Below are 17518 nucleotides of genomic sequence, written 5' to 3' on the forward strand. Positions count from 1 at the left end.
CTAAATGTTGAGTAAAACTCACAGGACTAGTTTAACACACAGCCAACCAACTAAATGGGTGAGGGGGTAAGGAGCCAAGTTTTCAATAAACACCATTTGTGTTTGTGTAGCCAGGAAGCTAAGGATCAACGTAGTTATTACAAAATCAAGTTGAAACCATAATTTATGCAGATATATGCAGAAATACATGCATACCTGTATGCATACATCTGCATGAATGACAGTTGGTCATGAACATACTCAGTGTTGGTGAGTTTATTAATATTTCAACATAGGGCGGGGCAAAATGGCTTAAAACTATCAGTCGCAATCAGTCTATCGATAAATATTGATTAGGTTTCTTTTGCTTTAAATATCTGAAATACTGTCAAACTGGTGATGTGACGTTTCCCGTTTTATCCACATTTTCTCCCCACACTCCGCTCTGTTGTTGTTGTTTTTTTTAAGCTGTTATGAGGCACATGGCGAAACCTGAAACTGCTGCTGTGCAAGTTATTCAACAGAGTGTTTCTAGCTTACCAAAGAATGAGCGAGTTAGTTGATGCCACCCATCTTGCGTGGCTGGTTGTCGGAGGTTGGATTAAAGTTCAGTGAAATTATTAATACTATTGCTGATTTATTGCCCCGCCCACCAATCAACTACCCAGAGATTGGAATAGGTCAATTTGTGAAAATATATCACATCCTTTTTCCTGGGCGCTTATTGGCTGGACCCCAAACAGAGGAGATCATTTGAATTTAGGTTTTGAGGTAGAGCTAATTTGGTTTCCAGTGTGCAATTATGATGTTACTTAAATTTATACCATAAATACAGCAAAAAGAAATAAAAATACATTTAGTATGACTGATTTGGTCTGAGCGGACATGGATTTTGAACCAAACCTGCACTGTTACCATTGCTAAAACTTTCAGCGTGCAGCCCAGAAGAACAGGAGGAATATTCTGGTGATGATACTGCATACACTATTCTTTATAGGTTCAACAGGTGAAGTAGCATTCATTGCATTTTGTTATATGGCTTCTTCTCCAGTGGAGCATCAGTGTGTGAGGAAGGCCACTGTAGAAGTGACTGAAAACAAGTTTTAAAAGAGGAAAGTTTGAGAATTATGCTTCACTGTATCACATTCGAATGCAGGAAACAGTAAACGGTTTAAAACAAGGAAATGATAGTCTTCAAAGCAGCCCTTCAAAGTAAAATACATAGAAATGATCAGAGAGCAGAAGGCTTCTAGGAAAAAAAGAGCTGTATTTCCTGTTTCGGTTTTTATTAGATAGGATCACAGTTAGTCTTATTAGTGGGAGGTTGGCACACACATACACACAGAAATATTATATATATACAGTACAGACCAAAAGTTTGGACACACCTTTTAATTCAATGAGTTTCCTTTATTTTCATGACTATTTGACTTAGACTTAGACTGACTTTGTTGTCATTTTGCATGCACAGGGTGTATACAGAACGAAATTTCGTTGCATACGGCTCAGGACAATGTTTTGAGCTTCCAATGTTGTGAGTAAAATAAAATACAGTATAAAATATGAATATAAATCTAAATATAAAATATAAAGTGCAGGACTGACAGTAAAATAGAAGTTACTTAGCTCTGTACATGTGCAAGGTATAAAGTGGAGACCAGTTTTTGAGTGCAGTCCAGTTAAGAGTTCAGCAGTCTGATGGCAAGTGGGAAAAAGCTGTTTCGGAACCAGGTGGACCTGCACCGGATGCTGCGGAACCTCTTTCCAGAGGGCAGCAGATCTTTCTATTGTAGATTCACACTGAAGGCATCAAAACTATGAATAACACATGTGGAAATATGCACTAAACAAAAAAGTGTAAAACAACTGAAAATACCCCTTATATTCTAGTTTCTTCAAAGTAGCAACCTTTTGCTGTGATTACTGCTTTGCACACACTCTGCATTTTCTTGATGAGCTTCAAGAGGTCGTCACCTGAAATGGTTTTCACTTCATAGGTCAACCTGCCCTGTCAGGTTAATAAGTGGGATTTATTGCCTTATAAATAGTGACAGAAAAACAGAAAGGTCGCTTGACCAGCGAGCGGACGTAAAGTCTCCCCATTTTATCGGGCGGGGGGGATCTGAGGTTTGTCCTCATTGATGGAGAGATGCTGTTGGAGTAGGACAGAGGGCTGAGATTTGGGTCCACTGACCAACCCCGCCTGTCGGGACGTTGAGCTTCCTCATGCACTCCTGCTGGAGTTCCTGGGAAATCTCTGCGGATTGGGAGAAGGACGGGGAGGCAGCGTGGCTGTGCTTGCTGGGAAGGAAAAGGTTGTCCTCCAAAACCAGTATTTCTGGATCTTTCGCCGTCGCTTTCAGTCACCCGTCCTGAGGAGAGAGCTCCGTCTACGCCGCGGACAGCAGTCTGATCGTGTTCGAGCTGCTGCTCCGAGCTGGTGATGGAGCTCACCGTTGAGAAGAAAGGAGGTCAGAAGTTACCAACCAGAATTTTCAATCAAATCAAAGTGTCATCTGGTACAGTTTGCAATATACAGAACATCATGTCTTCCTGGATTTGACAATTTGTTTTGCCATTTTCCATAATTGTTTGCTTTAGCTTCTCCATCCACTGCGGTGCCATGGTTAGGGGTCAAACTGTGGCTCAAATGTCAGGATGAACTCCTTGCATGGCTTCAACTAATGATTGTTTTAGTAATCGATTATACTATTAATTATTCTGATTAATTGATTAATTCAATTTTTTAAAATGGCACATTTTAAAGATTTTTTTCATTAAGCCACTTCAGCCTTTCTTACGCAACATTTTAAATGTTGTATAAATTATTATAAAAAGATGCAAACAAACAAATAATCCAATTTCTTTTTCGAATAAGGAAATGAACAGCCTGTTGCCAACAATGCAACAACGTCGTGCAGCTTTAGTGACTCTGAACACGGTGAAGTTAAACTATGGTACTTCAGGTGATTTGGCTAAACCATTTTTTTATTATTATTCTATCCTTTTTTTAAATAAATGCAAATATGTATAGAGATATTCTGTACAGTTTTGGTTTCATTAATGCTCTGAGTATTTTATTTAAGCAAATAGTCTTTTTTCAGTCAATGTACTCCGGTTAATTATAAATCGATTACTAAATTAGCTGACAATTAATTAAATTGATTAGTCACAATTAATCTGATTAATCGTTTCTACCCTTATAAATTCGCTTCAGAATCTCTATCAAACTTAGTTAAAACTGCCATTTTTAACGGTTGTAAGGTCTGCCGTGGTGTTCACTAAACGCCAAACGATCCGCCCGATTCTCGAGCCTCTTCTGATAATATCGGCCAAGAAATAAACAAAGCGGAGTGAGGCGCTTGGTGAAATCCTGCAGTGAGAATCCATACTTCATTAGCCAGCTCTATTTGTTAGTGGAGAAATACACCACTGGAGAACCCCTTTAAAAGGTTTACACAAACTTTCTTTGCTTCTTGGATTCACCGAAGCTACTCTGGTTTAACTTGCCTCCATGTTGTCTTCATCTTGGGCTACGTCGTCGTAGGCCGGCGGCGGCGGCGGTAACGGCCGGGAAGACGCAGGCAGACAAAACGTGCAGCTTTGCTAATGCCAAGAAACTCCTCTGCGAGCATTAATATAGCTTGGTACAAAAGTGGCGGCATTTAGCTGTCAGCGTTTCCAGTCTTCATGTTAAACCGAGTACACATTTTTAATCTACGGGGGTTGGACAATGAATCTGAAACACCTCTCATTTTAGTGTGGGAGGTTTCATGGCTAAATTGGACCAGCCTGGTGGCCTATCTTCATTAATTGCACATTGAACCAATAAGAGCAGAGTGTGAAGGTCCAATTAGCAGGGAAGGAGCCCAGTTTTGCTCAAAATATTGCAATGCACACAACATTATGGGTGACACACCAGAGTTCAAAAGAGGACAAATTGTTGGTTTACGTCTTGCTGGCGCATCTGTGACCAAGACAGCAAGTCTTTGTGATGTATCAAGAGCCACGGTATCCAGGGTAATGTCAGCATACCACCAAGAAGGACGAACCACATCCAACAGGATTAACTGTGGACGCAAGAGGAAGCTGTCTGAAAGGGATGTTCGGGTGCTAACCCGGATTGTATCCAAAAAACATAAAACCACGACTGCCCAAATCAAGGCAGAATTAAATGTGCACCTCAACTCTCCTGTTTCCACCAAAACTGTCCGTTGGGAGCTCCACAGGGTCAATATACACGGCCTGGCTGCTATAGCCAAACCTTTGGTCACTCGTGCCAATGCCAAATGTCGGTTTCAATGGTGCAAGGAGCGCAAATCTTGGGCTGTGGACAATGTGAAACATGTATTGTTCTCTGATGAGTCCACCTTTACTGTTTTCCCCACATCCGGGAGAGTTACGGTGTGGAGAAGTCCCAAAGAAGCGTACCACCCAGACTGTTGCATGCCCAGAGTGAAGCATGGGGGTGGATCAGTGATGGTTTGGGCTGCCATATCTTGGCATTCCCTTGGCCCCATATTTGTGCTAGATGGGCGCGTCACTGCCAAGGACTACCGAACCATTCTGGAGGACCATGTGCATCCAATGGTTCAAACATTGTATCCTGAAGGCAGTGCCGTGTATCAGGATGACAATGCACCAATACATACAGCAAGACTGGTGAAAGATTGGTTTGATGAACATGAAAGTGAAGTTGAACATCTCCCATGGCCTGCACAGTCACCAGATCTAAATATTATTGAGCCACTTTGGGGTGTTTTGGAGGAGCGAGTCAGGAAACATTTTCCTCCACCAGCATCATGTCGTGACCTGGCCACTATCCTGCAAGAAGAATGGCTTAAAATCCCTCTGACCACTGTGCAGGACTTGTATATGTCATTCCCAAGACGAATTGACGCTGTATTGGCCTGTACGTTTGAGGTCAATATTAAGTTTAACTGCTGGGTATATTTTCTGCAAATATGAATGTAGCATCAGAAACTCACCTGCCTCTCTGCACTCCGTCCTTTAACTGCACTGCAGTTACACACTCTGACCAGCAGGGGGTGTACCAACACATCATTTAGTTCCTGTCTGTTGGTCGTTATTTTTTTTCTTCCCCCCCTCTGCATGCAAAACTCATCATAATGTTCCTCCTCACCTCTTCAGGGCTAATTTACAAATTAATTTTTTTTGGACCAGATGAGTCAGGAGGCAGTTTTTTAAATGCTATGTACACAAATAAAGTGGATCATGGAGAGCGTGTCCTCTTCTATCTTTGAAGGCACAGCGATGATGATGATGATGATGATGATGATGATGATGATGATGATGATGATGATGATGATGATGATGAGACATCCTGTGCACAGCGCCCCCAGCTCCATTAGAAATACAAAACAGCCGGGAGGGAGGATGCTGCTGAGGCACATAGAGGACCACTGTCTCTCTGCTTCATAAACAGATAATATCGAGCACATGATCGCCTCCCGCCTCCGTTTGCACAAGAACATGTTTGTTTTGAGTCTGCAAGGATAACAGGGGGAGGCGGGTCACATCGTTAATAACGTACCTTGCCAAGTCGTTCGTGTAAGGAAAGTCCCAGCTGAATATTTCTAAAGTGGTGGGTCAAAATAACAAACAAACAAAAACAAAACTCTGGCTGTTAAAGTCATCACTCCCCTTAAGTAATTTAGCCCAAACACTCATTACGTTCTGAGAAAGAGTGAGAATAAAACTTGTTTTGTTTTACAACTCCTGCTAATGTTCTCCACACGGTTCAGTGATATGGCGTGTGTTTGTTGAGTGGATCCAAATGCAGATAGACGGAGGGGCCGAGTTGATGGAAGCACAGGGAGCCAGAAGAGTACAAAATACATCAGGAGCAAACAAAAAGCACGGAGAGCGCAATCGGGGAACTGGATCTAATGGGAGGAACCAGCAAAGAGGAGAGAGGAGCAGAAGTGTTTAAGTACTGGGAGAGTGAATGTGGACCAATGGACCTGGGCTGATAGCAGGTGTGAGAGGAGAGAGCAGATGGCAAGCAAAGAGAAAGAATGAGAGTGAGTGAGTGGTACAGGGGACTATTAAATAAATCTAACATTAAAGAATAACTAGAGAAAACAAAGAATAACTAACTAGACACAAGAAATAAATGTAGTAAACTAGAATCACTGAAGGAAAACAGAAACAAGACTCATCAAACAAAAAGAAAGCAACCGACGGAATAAACAAACGTCAAAACACAGGATCCTAACAGGGCCGGTCTTCAATGCGTCTGACAAAGGTTTGGTAATGTCTGTGCTGACCCGTGCAGCTCAGGATCCTGACCGCCGGTCCGACCAAATCGTCAAGCAAACTGTCAAACACAAACATCCACAGAAACATTGGGATTTCCGAATGGTACTTTTCATTTTTCTTTCGAGTCCAATCAATCTTCCTTCGTTCCTGCCATGTACAGATGGCAGGAATGTCTCGTTCTGTAAATGTGGGGCACAGGCTGTATCCACCTCCTTTCCTCTGATGCCCTTAAATAAAATCCAGTGGCATAACATTCAAATTAACTTAAAAAAAATAATTGGTCAGTAAACGGAGTTATGGTTTTGGCCTCTTAATTCGAAGGCTCGTGTTGCTGTCTTCTGCACTAAATAAGATGAGTGATGCATCTGAGGTCAAAACGTTGGTGATGCAACACTCTTCCGATTTACTACACATCAGCACCGGTACCACTGGACCCAGCTTTCCTCTGAAACACACTGCTTATACAAGCAGATGTACATGCACCTCGCCAGACAACTTCGTCACACCTTTAATCCACATTTGAGTTTCACGTTTGATCCCCACATCTGCTGTTTTGGACATATTTATTACGTCCACAAGGTATGAGCTTCAATCCAAAAAAGAATTAGGCAGCTGTTGCTGGAGGGGGGTAGAGGGTAGAAAGTTTTGCAGCTGCAGAAAATGTACATATTTTCTCTGTGTGGTAGCAGGTTCTAAATGATCACACTTATAAGGCAGAGTTTTGTTAGTTGAGTAAATGTATAATGATTTTTCTGCATGCGTGGGAATAACTGGGACAACCAGAGCTGTAAATCACCTGTAATTTTTGGCACCGCTGCTGAATATATTTGGAACGCTCCTAATTATATCTGAAAACACTTATTGTTGCTTCAGACATGCTGTTCTTTTCAGAAAATGTGCCTAACTCAGAATGTTTGGACGGTTTTTGACATGCTAAAACCACAGACTCCAATGTACTATTATGATTATTTTGCAATAAAACAGTTGCTATGTTGAAGGGAAACGACTCATGGTTTCTAAATCGTTCCTCCAAATACAAAACAACTGAAAGCCGACGACTAATGGTAGTCATGTCAACAGATTCTCCTCACCAGAGCCGTGGACTTCTGCAGCTCCTCCAGAGTTTCCGTGGCTTTCTTCTCTGCTCTTCTTGCCTAAGGCGGTTGGTTTCGGTTAGCGTAATACAAGTTTTAGATTTTTTTTCTGGTTCAAGCAAATGCGGGTGGAGTAACCAGACATTATACTCAAATATGAGTCGCTTTACGTCAAAATAATTTGACTTAACCAGAAGTAAAAATATACTTCTCATGTGACGTCACACTCCCACGAAGTTTGTAGACGACAGCCATGTTGGTAGGGATCCATCCGTGGCCAACAATACAGTTGCTATGGAGTTGCTATGACAAAAATAAACAAACAAACAAACCACAAGCTTAGAACCAGCTCTCACCTCGTTCCTACCTAATTTGTAAAACATTGCAACTATGACTCAGTTATAATTTTTGAGTTCACTACTTTCATTTATTTGGTCTCAATGTCATGGTTCATCTCTGTGCTTGCCTACCAAGATGGTGGATCACTTCCGGTTCAGACTCATGGGAGCTAAGTATCGAGCTGTAAGACCACGTCTAGACTTGGATTGTTTCAAGTTACTCATCGTTGGGTGTTACTAGATTTGCATAACGTGCGACGCTTTGTCGATTTTACCGATGACGAACTAAGCCGCTGTCTCATGGCGACGAGCGTTCAGCTGAAAACAATGACGGAGAGCTAGGAGTGACGGATTTTTACTGATGAGTGGCAGCTGCAATAAATGAAAAAATAATACAAGCAGACACAAGAGAATTAGTTATAATCATGGGTGTATCGCAAACAAAGAACTCAGATAAATTATGACAAAGTCATAACAGAAAGGCCTCCACAGAAAAACAGATTTTATATTGCGACTTCCGAAGGCAACTGGCAAACTACTTTTTACTATCAACATATATTAAATATTTATTAGCATGTGTGAATTTGATGAATTCTATTGTCAGAGCCCACTTTTTTTATTTACTTATATTCTTATATTCTATATTCGTATTCCTTGTTTCTTGCATAATTTAAGGTTTTGGTTACTCACATTTGGTGTGTACCTTAGTATTTAATTTGTATTTTGTATTCTCTTGCACTTTTGCTTACTGTGTGTTATCTTTGTTTTTTGCCTGGGAGCTGCTGGTAACTTCAATTTCCTGAGGGAGTCTTCCCAAGGGATCAATAAAGTACAAGTCTAAGTCTAAGTCTAAGTCACTTGTTCTACTCGTGTCCCTTGAAATCGCCCCACAGGGGCAAATTAATTGAAATAAACAAATAAAGCCATTTTCTTTCCTGTTACAATAATGCACCCCTTTGTGTTGGTCTGTCACAGAAAGTTTGGAAACGTAAAAAGAGGGTCTAACTGTCTTGTTTTGCCCTGTGTGCGCCATGTCTGAAGGGCCGTAATTATCCGATTGCGCACAACGTCTATTAGATGAAATTTTTCTAAATACTTTGGGTTATCCAACACAATTACGTACTGTAGATGGAGGGAGTAGAAAACGGTTCCAAATCCCTCTAAATGGAAAAATGTTACATCTTCTGAGGATGTTGTTTTTGGCTCATCAAACGGCACCTTTGATAAATATATATTGAATCTTGTTGTATTTTCCATCATTTTTTGTCTCTATATTTTTGGGCCTTTCTCCCTGATTAGGTGAAAGGACAAATCTGATGATTTTATATCCATTTTACAATGATATGAAACTCCAGGTTACAGTAAGAATTACACTGCATTTCACACACTATCCTTTCTCTCTTTTTTAAACTGTTTACTTGCTCGCCCTGCATGATGGTAAAGGATTTGAAATCAGCTTTAACCGGATTACTTTAGATATAAATTTCCCTAAAAAGATTTAAATTAACCTTGGCTCGGAGCGCAGCAAGCCAAGTATTCAGGGATGCATCTAATGACCTTCTTAAACTTTGGCCGTGACGCTTTGTGGGGCCCGGAGGAGCTACTGTTATTGACAATGTTGCCCTTTTTTGCCCTCCATATAAATTTAGCTGATTTAAAGGAATCTGTGACTGTGAATTCACAGAAGTTGTAAATTGCTAGTTAAAAGGAGCAAGAGAGACCCAAAAGTTGATTAGATTTGGATAAAGGAATAGACTCAGATGTCTTTGAATGTGTAGATATAAGGAGGATAATTCAAACTCAGTGTGTTTCCTTTGGTGACTTTGAGTGAAAAGCAGCCAGAGTTTAACAACCGAAACTCGTCCTTCTTCCGTTTACTGGCTTCACATGATTCCCTCCAACAGAAGCTCATGATCGTCAGTCCGTGACCTTGCGTTACCCTTTGCTCCTAAACATTACACACAAAGAGTTAAGGGTTTCTGGCTCTAATGAGCACATAAATACTGCATGAACCATTCTCTTTATCTCCAGTTTGAATGAAAGTCTTATTAATTTTCTACAGAACAATTTGGATAATGTTTGTCTTAGATTACCAGATCCCACCCTACACCTGTCCTTTCCACAATATCCAGCTGAGACAATGAAAGATGTTCACTTCAAGACAACGAGATGAGAGTTTACGAGAATAAATGAGGGGAAACCAAATGGCAATGCACAGCGGCACCACCAGGGGGCAGTAGGTCAATAAATGCATGTAAGCTGGCCTGGAGAGACACGGGCCTCTGATTGAGCTACCAGTCGGTAAAGTCCGGGGTTTTGTTCTGACATGGACTAACTTCTTGGGTGTTTACTTCTTTTTAATGTTAACTTTTTGTTTTCTTTTTCTTTTCTGTGGTAGTTTTATTAGTGTTTACGTAACGAAGCGCTGTCAGCGGCAAGATACGTTTAATTCTGTCCCGAGAGCAGAGCGACAGAAATACAACTTCCTGTTCTGCTTCAAAATAAGAGTCTCAAGCAGGGCACACGGCTGAAAGAAGTCACATTTTAATGAAAGGCTAGTACCACGAATTTGAAATGAACGGATGAATTCACGTGATGACCACAACTGGATAGAGTTTCCCATATCTTTGACTAGAAATGTTGTGGCTTTGTAAAGTTGCACATTACCTCTGTAATTCCAACCCTCTTTTATGTTGGTTATTAAACTAAATATAACCACCATTCTCCACCAGGGCGGGGCTAACAACCTAAATATCGATACCATCGACACCAAGGTGAGTATTGGTATTGGATTGACGGTAGCGAGATAAGATCTGTTGTTTCGTTAGCATTTTCTGTTTCATATGTCCAATCAATCACACAGACTTGCTCACAGAGTTAGAAGGCCAAATATCAAGAGCTCACATATTTAAACTAGAGAGCAGAATTTAATATCTTTTTTAATGTTTACAAGTATTAATAAGACAGAACATGCCGTCACGTTTCTGCGTTAAATACTGAAGGGAAATTAGATTGCAGTTAAAGACTTTAATAAACGATTCACCCGATCCTTCGACATTAGACAGGCATCTTCACTTCCACTTTTTAAACCCTTTTTCAAAACATATCTGTTATCGCTGGCCTTTAGCGTAGTTGCTAAGACACTTTTACTCAACTTGTTTTCTGTTTAATATCTCTGTGTTTTTATTTTCATCGTTTTAATCATTGCTTTATGCCATCATGGTTGGTGGTGAAGCCCTGTGTTCAGTTGCCGTTGTTTTAAATGTGTTATGCAAATAAATCTGACATTGACAGCCGTGTGCAGCAGAAGGTGAAAAGTGAAACATGTTATTTCCTTTCTGCTACATTTTATTACGTCGTAGTTAGTGAATATCTTTTTTTCCTGCATTTTATCAGAATCAAAGTCCACCGACTCAAGTCAAATCAGCCAGTTGTTCGACAATAATGACATTTCAAGAAAAAAGTATTGGTCTCGGTGTCTGTATTGGCGATACTAGCCCTGCATTTACCCAATATCGGATCGATACCGACGTCCTCCGTATCGCACGGCCCCGTTCTCCAGATGGCAAAACACGAAGAGCCGATTCTGTTTTGATGTAAGTTGCCGAACCATCGTCACACGTCACTTATAAGGCTTCAGATCAGGCAACATGCTTCAGTGAACATTTCCCTCTGTCCTCTTGGCGGCGGTCAGTCCGCATTACTGGTTCTGCTCCTCTCTACTGCGGCCCCGGGCTGCTTGTTTAGCCTCTCTGATTATGTCCCTATATTCTCATCACATTCAGGGATGCAAAAAAAATGGTAACAGTAGCCTGCAGCCTGTAGCTACTGGAATTAAGTCGAGCCAAACGTCCGTCAATCAAAAACAGACAGCTCTCCTCAGACAGGCCAATCCGTGCGCCACCCGCATCCGTCCTCGTTCGTCTCGACCTTCCTCACCCTGCAGACGAGGCACCGCTCAGGCCGCCTGCCGTCTCTCTTAACAGGAAGCTTGTGAGTGGCGGCAGTGTCCCCGAAAGCGACTGCGTATCCCACCCAAACTATTTCTGTCTGCCAGTGTAATTTTTTATCCCCCGCTGTGACGCGCGCAGAGAGAAAGGGTCTTCAGTTTGCTTAACTTTAAAAATGTTATCACCACATTGCTTCCCTCCCCTCAAAAATCACACAGAGCCCCCTGGCCTTTTATTTCCCACGGAAACGAAGGAAGAGAAAGAAAATAAATAAATAAAAAAAGGTTTTTCCTTTAGTGAATTTAAAAAAATAAAAAATAACAACATTCTGGGGCTTGTGTTTTTCTCTGAATGCAATGTGAGCTACTGAAATCCTCAGTAGGGTTTTGCAGTTTTTACCAAACCTCTCCTTTTTCTTTCTTTTGGAGAAATCTGTACTACATGAAGTAAAGCAGCCAGTTCATGTCTTTTGTAGTCGGAGTGCAGCTGTTTACTGGAAAAAGAGTCATTTCCTTTTTTTGTCTACGCTCCCAGAGACCAAGTTTGTTGAAAGTTTCCCTCCCTTCTAAACAAATTGGTTCAACGCAGTTCGAGCTGATTTCCATCATAAACCGAAGACCTAAATCTCTCATTCTCCAAAAAAAAAACAAAAAAACAACTACATATTCACAGTTATTCCAAGTATTTACCTTTTTAAATTGCTCACTGACTTGCAGATGGTTACTGAGGAAAAAGCATGTTCACAACTGGCCATTCGAGCCGGTGGGTCTCAGTAAGAGTCCGCAACTGCCGTACGCCAGAACTGTGAGGGAATATTTGGCAAAATATTCGAGGAACAACAGTGTGGGGCAGAGACGTTACAGTTTAGGCTGAAAGGAAACGATTCGTAGCAAATCTGAGAAGAAAAAAAAACAAACTTTGTAAATCAATGAGGTGGAAAAGGGAAAAAAAGAAAGAGGATTTGGAGAAGAAGTCAGTGGGAGGATGGGGCGAACAGACCGTACGCTAACACGCCGTAGCAAGTGGCATGCAGGGAAACTGGGTCATCGTGGTGAAAGACACACACACACACACACTGATATTGCCTCCACCACTCTGGGCTGCGGTCCCACACATCCATCAGTGCTTATAGTAAAACATATTAGACTGTTGGAAGGCTTGCTGAGTCCCATGATAGTTTGGTCAGGACTTGGCTTCAGCACGCAATTGAATCTGGTTTTTTTTAAAGGTACAACAGAAAATAAAATAAAAAGAACTCTTAAATTATGCAATAATAAATACAACTTTTAAAAAACCTGTTTAGATTAAGGACCGGCCATAATCAGCCCACACACGCAAGTAAAAGTTAGAGAAACCGTTTCCCAAAGCACTGAGAGACTGCTGCCAAATTAGTGTAGTTACAGAGGCATAGCAACGTCGTTTGGGGATTTGTTTTTTTCTCTCAAGGGGAAAAAAAAGTAATCCAAGTAGTAAAATCTTACGAAGCAGACCAATCCGTTTTAAGATGAAAATGGATCAAGGAAGAAAAAAAAACGGAGTCAACACAGAAGTCAGTGAGAGCGCAGGGAAGACGATCCTCCTGCCTCTCTCTCGCTTTGGGTAGTTGAGTTGGGAAGCAATAGTTTAACAGTTTTACTATTACTTTTTATTTGTGTAGCTTTACTGGTGCGTGCTAAATCTTAAACAAAACCGCAACAGCCGGCTGCTCCTCGTCATAACTTGGTCACACGCTGCTCCATTCTTCAACCAGCGTGTTATTGTTCCTCCCGTGAAATGCAGGTGCGGGTCAGGAAAGTCCCCAGGGACAGCGTGTGCTCTCCTTCCTCCATTTCTCCATGTTCAAATGCTCCAGGCCCAGTCTGTGGTCTGTGCTTTGCTTCTTTTTTTATTTTTTATTTGTTGCACTTGTTCTTGTTTTGAACTGTTTATTATATCAAACCCTGACTTCCCTCACGATTCTGCCTATGTCCTGTTCTGTGTTTGGATCCTACGCCAACATATTGTTTGACTTATGGCGGCAGTCAATTTTGAGGCACTTGTGATAAATCACAGCACGGTGCCAGGAAGCGCTTGTGCAAGAGCGACGTAGCACAACGCCGACTTCCCACTGCATGCAGCATTCATTACTCGTGCGATATAAAACATTGAAGTTGTGTTACAGCTGGGAGATCTGAACTCTTTTCCTCAATGCATCCCAGTTAAAACCCGTGTTGTTTCCTATCGCTTATAGATAAGACAGAATTCAGATTAAAGTCCAGACCTCTCTGGTCTAATGGTTCTGCTCTGCACACCCAGAACCAGAACCAAACATGAAGAAGCAGAGCATTCGGCTTCTGTGAATCCAGAATCTGGAACAAGCTTCCAGAAAACCGCAAAACAGCTGGAACACTGAGCTCCTTTGAATCGAGGCTGAAGCCCCAGCTGCTTTTGATCATTAATAAAAGGAACTTTGACCACCATGTTTGTATTGATGATTTTATCGACGACACTTTGACAAAATGTGATGTCTGCTGCTGGTTTTCACAGCTGTTGACTAACTGTTGATGTTTCCACGATGTAAAGGACCTCGAACTGCCATGTTGCTGAAATGTGCTATAAAAATAAACTTGATCGATTTTCTCATCATAGCTTAGCATATCATATCTTATAGCTAGTTGTCATTTGTAGATTATCTGGATGCACTGTGTCACTGTAACTGGGCAGTTATCTCTGTACAGTTTGTTATTCAGCGTCATCACCTCGTCACATTAAATCTCTTGTGTGTCTTTGTTTACTTTCCAGGAATTGAATTCGACTTTTTAAAAGACGAATTCAGGAAAACTGAACGATGCAACTTTAATGTTGCCTCTTTCAAATCTGCAGCAACATTTACAACAGATCGGCACCCGGCGACATCACACACACCTAATGTGAACCGGATGTTTCTTAGATAAATGAGCTCAGTTTCGGTTCTAACCCCTCGTTAGATGCGACCAAACGTTCCTTCACACGCCATCAGCGTGAAGCGCTGTTTGTTTTTGCCGTTTTCTGTGCTCATGTGGTCACGCGTGTGGCCCCCTGGAGAGGGAGGCCAAAGCGCGGGATTGTCTGTCGATCGGCACAAACGTCCGTCAGAAGGGACAGATGTTTTGCCCAAGGGCATTTCGTAGCGGCTGCTTGGGAACAAAGACGCCTGACAATCTTTTGTCCTTCCGCTGAAAGATGGCTCCTCTGCTCCTAGGGGCCAGCCTGCTCAGTGTGTGTGGCAGCTGGTAAGGAATGCTGAGTGGGTGTCCACCAAGTGTCCACAGCTGCTCCTAGCACAGAGGGTGTGTGTGTGTGTGTGTGTGTGTGTGTGTGTGTGTGTGTGTGTGTGTGTGTGTGTGTGTGTGTGTGTGTGTGTGTGTGTGTGTGTGTGCAGATGCAGACGTCCTGGTCGTTTTTTTTTTTTTTTTTCTATAACTGAGGGGTTCATCTTCTCCTAATAAGACTCTCCTGCGTCCCATTACTGGCTGGCAGACGGCCTAATTGGAAGCACGTAGCTGCCGGTTGTTTTTCTGTCAGATAAAATATACGTTGACGTTTCATCCACAACGCAAACAAGGAGAATTTTCAAAGTTCACAAAGGGGCCATGAAAATAACAGAGTAAATGTGATTTGGGGTGATTTTTTATTATTTTTTTCACCCCCCATCTCAGTGCGAGACTCTGCTCTGGCAGCAGAGTCTTTTAGCATCTTTTAGCGTCCCACATCTTGTGAAACGTCTGCAGCTTTCTCGCATCTGTGCGCGCCCCGCGGATGTTGTTTTCGAAGCCGCCGGATGAGACTTGGAGGTCGACGAAAAACAAAAACGAAGACAAAACACGCCACCTCTTTTGCAACGCCTAACCTCGCCGCTCGGCCCGTATGGGTGGTGTCCTGTCAGAATTTATGCTTCAGCTTCTCAGTCCTGCGCGTTTCGGTGGGTGGCGGGGGTTTGGCTGCGCTAACAGGCGCAGCTGTACATCTGCTTTACATCTTGTCTTCCTTCCTCCCCTCCATGTGAAAAACGGCAACAGCCTTTTATCGTCATCGGCAACAGGAAAAAAAAAAAAAAAAGACGGGAAAATTGTTTTCGAAATCCCCCCAAAAAACGCACGTCTACCTTACAAATCCGAATGCGTGTAGTTGAACGGAAGGTCACGTAGGAAGGGGTTCAGGCATAAATTGCCACGATAAGGTGGCAGAGGTAGCCCCCAAAAATAGAATGGAAAAAAATGTACATTTTCCATATCTAATCTGGAAATAAATATGGCATCTTTAATGACCCGGCATAAAAATAAATACATAAAATGTTTGGGGATTTATGAGCTGTATGGGAAAAGTTCATTTGAAGGTTCTGAAGGTCATAGATGCAATCTTATTATTAGATTTATTGTTACCAATATTCACAATGCGGGGAGAAAAAAATAATACTGAAAACACAAATAGAACCAACTTGCACCTCCTTCTTTTTAAGGTACAGTGTGGATGAAAACCGTCCAACATTTCACTGCGTTCCGCCTGCATCATGTCCGGCCTGCTGCTGACTGGCACACAGGCCTTCAGTCTCATTTCCAGCTGTGACTGGAAATGAAATGTTTCTCCAGTAGAAAATCTTCCGGGGTGATGAAGGTGCCAGAGCAGAAGTGCTGAAAAACGCCCCAGTCAGTCAGTCAGTCGCTTCGTTGTGTTGTTTAATCGTACATTTCCAGACACTATTTAATGACCCCTATAAAGTTCCTCACAGAAGTATTGATAATTCTTAGCTTTTTAAATTTTTATCACATTACAACAAACCTGTCAAGTCTCACGTTTTTGCAGGGAAACTACCGTTTCTCACCTCTCCCGCCGTGGTCCCATATTATTATTTTCCAGTAAATATCCTGGATTATGCAAAATAATCAGCAAAAAAAAAAAAATATGCGTATTTCTTAAAAACGTTACACACTGTGGCGTTTAGGGTTTTGCACCTCGATGTGAGCATGAATAGCCTCTTGTCTCGTATGTCTTCATTGTGGCCCTAAGTTGAACTGGTAACCCGTCCTGGGGCGGAACCAGGACGGGTTACCCTCCAGACGTCTGGAGGGACAGACCCGACCCCTCCGGCCCCTCAGCCCAAAGCAGGACAAAGCGGGTATAGATACTTTATGTCTCGATGAATGGATGAATACCAGCTAGCCCAAACTACCATGACCAAGAAAGCCATAAAAACCCTGAGAGTCCGTCACCAGGTCACTGGTTGGATCGTCGCCCTCTTCAGTGCCCTTTAGTACCAAGTAGGGGAAGAAGCCCGATGGTGTGTTTAGTGAAAACCCAATGCCTCACACTCTTACACAAATAAAAATCTGTGCCCTGAATGTTTATGCTGGCTTTGCATTGAGACTTTTGCTCGTTCAAGGAAACAGAATAACACAAGGCCTTCCTGCTCTCATAAACTCATAAACTGGCTTTCGATCACATTAATATTGGCATCTGAGCCGGGGACGGTTAGCCGCGTTGATGAGGTCGGTGGGGGCGAGCGGGGAAGGGGAACATGCGGGCAGCACGTCGACATCATGATTTTGGCTCCCGTATCTCCCTTCCTGTACACTTGCTGGAGAAAACAAGCGGGCCATTGTGTGCGCTGAAGTGCATGATTTTGTGAGTGTGTGTATTTTTGTGAGGCTGGAAGTGGAGGGTGGCGGCGGGGGAAGGCCTGATGAGGAGACCGTGACCAGGTGTCATGTGACGGGTAGAGACTAACACAATAGGCACTTGAGAAAGAAAGTAAACACAGTTGGTGTCTTCTTCTTCTGTACGTTTGTGCGTCTCATGCTTACAAATCTTTACATCTGAACCGGAACGAACGCGCGATCGCCGTACGGATAGCGACTGA

Source organism: Xiphophorus maculatus, chromosome 23 (genome assembly GCF_002775205.1).
Source record: "Xiphophorus maculatus strain JP 163 A chromosome 23, X_maculatus-5.0-male, whole genome shotgun sequence".
Lineage (NCBI taxonomy): Eukaryota > Metazoa > Chordata > Actinopteri > Cyprinodontiformes > Poeciliidae > Xiphophorus > Xiphophorus maculatus.